Raw genomic sequence first — 5,241 nt, forward strand, 5'->3', positions numbered from 1 at the left:
GAAACATCTCAACGATTATTACGAGAGATAGGAAGCTCTCAGGGCTGAATTTCAGATGTCATAACAAAGTGTCTGAACCCTTACGTGCATGCAAGGTTTTGTTTTTCTGTCTTAATAAATTTGTGGAAAAATAAATAAATCAGTTTTCACTTTTCCATCATAGGATACCGAGTACATAATGATAGGGTGGAAATATTTGTTTAATTTAATTTTATATTATAACTATATTGGATTGTGTGTTGGTGTGTGAGTGGATCAGATACAGCAGTGATTAGCAGTGATTAGCATGGTGGTGGTGTATGAGGTGTTAGTGTGTGTTGAGCTGGTGGTACAGTGAGTGGATCAGATACAGCAGTGATTAGCAGTTATTAGCATGGTGGTGTATGAGGTGTTAGTGAGTGTTGAGCTGGTACAGTGAGTGGATCAGATACAGCAGTGATTAGCACTGATTAGCATGGTGGTGGTGTATGAGGTGTTAGTGAGTGTTGAGCTGGTGGTACAGTGAGTGGATCAGATACAGCAGTGATTAGCAGTGGTTAGCATGGTGGTGGTGTATGAGGTGTTAGTGTGTGTTGAGCTGGTGGTACAGTGAGTGGATCAGATACAGCAGTGATTAGCAGTTATTAGCATGGTGGTGTATGAGGTGTTAGTGAGTGTTGAGCTGGTACAGTGAGTGGATCAGATACAGCAGTGATTAGCACTGATTAGCATGGTGGTGGTGTATGAGGTGTTAGTGAGTGTTGAGCTGGTGGTACAGTGAGTGGATCAGATACAGCAGTGATTAGCAGTGATTAGCATGGTGGTGGTGTATGAGGTGTTAGTGAGTGTTGAGCTGGTGGTACAGTTAGTGGATCAGATACAGCAGTGATTAGCATGGTGGTGGTGTATGAGGTGTTAGTGAGTGTTGAGCTGGTGGTACAGTGAGTGGATCAGATACAGCAGTGATTAGCATGGTGGTGGTGTATGAGGTGTTAGTGAGTGTTGAGCTGGTGGTACAGTGAGTGGATCAGATACAGCAGTGATTAGCACTGATTAGCATGGTGGTGGTGTATGAGGTGTTAGTGAGTGTTGAGCTGGTGGTACAGTTAGTGGATCAGATACAGCAGTGATTAGCAGTGGTTAGCATGGTGGTGGTGTATGAGGTGTTAGTGAGTGTTGAGCTGGTACAGTGAGTGGATCAGATACAGCAGTGATTAGCAGTGATTATCATGTTGGTGGTGTATGAGGTGTTAGTGAGTGTTGAGCTGGTACAGTGAGTGGATCAGATACAGCAGTGATTAGCACTGATTAGCATGGTGGTGGTGTGTGAGGTGTTAGTGAGTGTTGAGCTGGTGGTACAGTGAGTGGATCAGATACAGCAGTGATTAGCATGGTGGTGGTGTATGAGGTGTTAGTGAGTGTTGAGCTGGTGGTACAGTGAGTGGATCAGATACAGCAGTGATTAGCAGTGATTAGCACGTTGGTGGTGTATGAGGTGTTAGTGAGTGTTGAGCTGGTACAGTGAATGGATCAGATACAGCAGTTATTAGCATGGTGGTGGTGTATGAGGTGTTAGTGTGTGTTGAGCTGGTGGTACAGTGAGTGGATCAGATACAGCAGTTATTAGCATGGTGGTGGTGTATGAGGTGTTAGTGTGTGTTGAGCTGGTGGTACAGTGAATGGATCAGATACAGCAGTGATTAGCAGTGATTAGCACGTTGGTGGTGTATGAGGTGTTAGTGAGTGTTGAGCTGGTGGTACAGTGAGTGGATCAGATACAGCAGTGATTAGCATGGTGGTGGTGTATGAGGTGTTAGTGTGTGTTGAGCTGGTGGTACAGTGAGTGGATCAGATACAGCAGTGATTAGCACTGATTAGCATGGTGGTGGTGTATGAGGTGTTAGTGAGTGTTGAGCTGGTGGTACAGTGAGTGGATCAGATACAGCAGTTATTAGCATGGTGGTGGTGTATGAGGTGTTAGTGTGTGTTGAGCTGGTGGTACAGTGAGTGGATCAGATACAGCAGTGATTAGCACTGATTAGCATGGTGGTGGTGTATGAGGTGTTAGTGAGTGTTGAGCTGGTGGTACAGTGAGTGGATCAGATACAGCAGTGATTAGCACTGATTAGCATGGTGGTGTATGAGGTGTTAGTGTGTGTTGAGCTGGTGGTACAGTGAGTGGATCAGATACAGCAGTGATTAGCACTGATTAGCATGGTGGTGGTGTATGAGGTGTTAGTGTGTGTTGAGCTGGTGGTACAGTGAGTGGATCAGATACAGCAGTTATTAGCATGGTGGTGGTGTATGAGGTGTTAGTGTGTGTTGAGCTGGTGGTACAGTGAGTGGATCAGATACAGCAGTTATTAGCATGGTGGTGGTGTATGAGGTGCTAGTGAGTGTTGAGCTGGTGGTACAGTGAGTGGATCAGATACAGCAGTTATTAGCATGGTGGTGGTGTATGAGGTGTTAGTGTGTGTTGAGCTGGTGGTACAGTGAGTGGATCAGATACAGCAGTTATTAGCATGGTGGTGGTGTATGAGGTGTTAGTGAGTTTTGAGCTGGTGGTACAGTGAGTGGATCAGATACAGCAGTTATTAGCATGGTGGTGGTGTATGAGGTGTTAGTGAGTGTTGAGCTGGTACAGTGAGTGGATCAGATACAGCAGTGATTAGCATGGTGGTGGTGTATGAGGTGTTAGTGAGTGTTGAGCTGGTGGTACAGTGAGTGGATCAGATACAGTAGTGATTAGCAGTGATTAGCATGGTGGTGTATGAGGTGTTAGTGTGTGTTGAGCTGGTGGTACAATAAGTGGATCAGATACAGCAGTGATTAGCACTGATTAGCATGGTGGTGGTGTATGAGGTGTTAGTGAGTGTTGAGCTGGTGGTACAGTGAGTGGATCAGATACAGCAGTGATTAGCACTGATTAGCATAGTGGTGGTGTATAAGGTGTTAGTGTGTGTTGAGCTGGTGGTACAGTGAGTGGATCAGATACAGCAGTGATTAGCAGTGATTAGCATGGTGGTGGTGTATGAGGTGTTAGTGTGTGTTGAGCTGGTGGTACAGTGAGTGTATCAGATACAGCAGTGCTGCTGGAGTTTTTAAACCTCAGTATCACTGCTGCACTAAGAGTAATCCACCAACAGCTTCCTCTGGGCAGAGTCCTTGCAGAAACCTTGAGCACTGATTGGCCAGAGAGAATATCCCTGTACACAATGCACAATTGCTAAATTTCCTTCGAGATCAATAAAGTATCTTTCATCTATCTACAAAATCCCTCAATCTGATAATATGGAACTCACTGATTGTAAAAAGGACAGTAAACATAAACTGAATTAATTGAAGATGACAGTGAAAACAGATCCTCATGATGATCCATAATGAGAGTAAAGTGTGGAGTAAAGTGTGGAGTAAAGTCTGAGTATTGAGGGATGTTATGTAAAGCTACTCACTCTGGGTCAGAAGCTTCTTCTGCACACTTGCAGTTTTTACCCCCCATTATGAAGAATTCCACCTCATAAACTCACAGCTGGAGACGGGATACGTGTCCCTCTGTAAACAGATCATCCATAAACACAGAGAACTGAGAGACTCGTCAACATGATCAGCTTTATCTCATCTACAACCCCAATTCCAGTGAAGATGAGACGTTGTGTAAAAACAAAAAAAGAGGATTTGCAAGTCCTTTTCAACTTATATTCAATTGAATTCACTACAAAAACAATATATTTAATGTTCAAACGGATAAAACACTCAAACATTAGCAATAGCCCAATTAGCCCGCATGCTCAGGAGAGTAAATGTAGGATAGTAAGTCTATACAGAAATATGAATGTACAGAAGTGTGATTCAGATCAGTATGTGATGGTGTGACTGTGTTGTTGCGTGGGGATACAAATTTCTGTGCTATTGAAAGTAAAGAAGTTAATAAAAGCTGAGAACTTTATTATTAGTGCTATAGAACAGCCTACAACCATCAGCCCTGTTCAATAACCAACATTTAAAGTGGAACAACAAACAGCAGCAGGGGGCGCTAACGCAGTCCTTTATCTATTGGTAAAGCGTAATTCCATTAGACTAAACGCGTACAAAGAAAAGGTGGAGGTGGAGACTGAACCTGATGAGGAACCGCATGCTGATGGTGATGATGAGGGGAATTTCACTGGAGGAAGAGCTTCTGCTGAGAGAGAAGCTCCTAATCATACCATTTAAATATTAGGTTTAATTTTTTTTATCGTTTTGATATAATTTCCTCTAAAATAAATAATATACAGAACTCAGTGCTTATAATTTGACATTTATCTTAATAGTAATCTAGCTGTTATGTCACAGCTGTTAATCTAGCTCATATTTAGGCAGTTTAATGCTATAATATCAGAACAGTTTCTACTTTTATTCTTTTTATAAGGGCAACACCGTGAGATCTGCTGTAGTTCTGCTGCTGATAAAGACTGTCCGCCATGACTTCTGACCACCCCCACCCTCCCCAATTCCACCTGCACCCCCTAAACATTCAGTGTACCTATTGAAACTGCAGCAATGGAGTGTTAAAATAAAAGGTCAGAAAGTTTAGATTAAAAGACATTGTTCATGTATCCTGTAGAATCCAGAGAGAAAGAGTAAAAAAAAAGCGTGTAATTAAATGAAATGATCTTACCTGCTGTGAGCAGAGCTGTATCAGTCCATGAGCTTTTAGTCCTCAGCTTCTAAACTCCTGTACTCCGTTATAAAACTGATGAGTAAAAAGAGCAAACAGATCTACGTAACAGGAAAGAGTTTCACAACACAAACTGAGACACAGCTACATACAGGAAGCCCACAGATGCAGTGTGAATTCAGAGAGTTTGATATTAGTTCAACACTGAAGCCAGGCAGTTCACTGTTATTTAACACATATATATTCCCAAGAGAAGCAGCAGCAGCCCGTGGGGAATGACTACACACTAATGGATTAACAGATAGCCAATAAATAAATACATTTGTAAAGAGAACATGTATGTATCAGATTTTAAAATATGAAAAGAAATAATTATAAAAAAAAATTGTTGTAATTTGTAATTTAGAGCATTTATTTGTAGTAAATGAGAAATGGACAAAATAATGCTTTCAAACCTCAAATAACACAAAAAACAGGTTACATTCCTTTAAAAATAACAACAATACTAAGGTTTTTTTTAAGGAAAGGTTTAAAATTAATATTTGGTGGAATAACCCTGTTTTTAATCCCAGTTTTCATGCATCTTGGCATCATGTTCTCCTCCA

General features: G+C 41.8%; 1 long non-coding RNA gene across 5 annotated transcripts; it reads left to right on the forward strand.

The window, feature by feature from the left end:
- The first annotated feature begins 242 nt into the window (after nucleotides 1–242).
- LOC125785730 (uncharacterized) lies at nucleotides 243–3,048 on the forward strand. Of its 5 annotated transcripts, none has more exons than XR_007428073.1 (5): nucleotides 243–304; nucleotides 728–1,055; nucleotides 1,790–1,876; nucleotides 1,954–2,040; nucleotides 2,125–2,268. It is a non-coding gene; the product is annotated as an uncharacterized LOC125785730 (long non-coding RNA). The 5 variants fall into 5 exon arrangements; XR_007428065.1 differs by lacking the exons at nucleotides 243–304; nucleotides 728–1,055 and adding exons at nucleotides 508–727; nucleotides 2,929–3,048 and having other exon boundaries at nucleotides 2,125–2,211; XR_007428064.1 differs by lacking the exons at nucleotides 243–304; nucleotides 728–1,055 and adding an exon at nucleotides 508–727.
- The last annotated feature ends 2,193 nt before the right edge of the window (nucleotides 3,049–5,241 follow it).

Source organism: Astyanax mexicanus, chromosome 1 (assembly GCF_023375975.1).
Source record: "Astyanax mexicanus isolate ESR-SI-001 chromosome 1, AstMex3_surface, whole genome shotgun sequence".
Lineage (NCBI taxonomy): Eukaryota > Metazoa > Chordata > Actinopteri > Characiformes > Acestrorhamphidae > Astyanax > Astyanax mexicanus.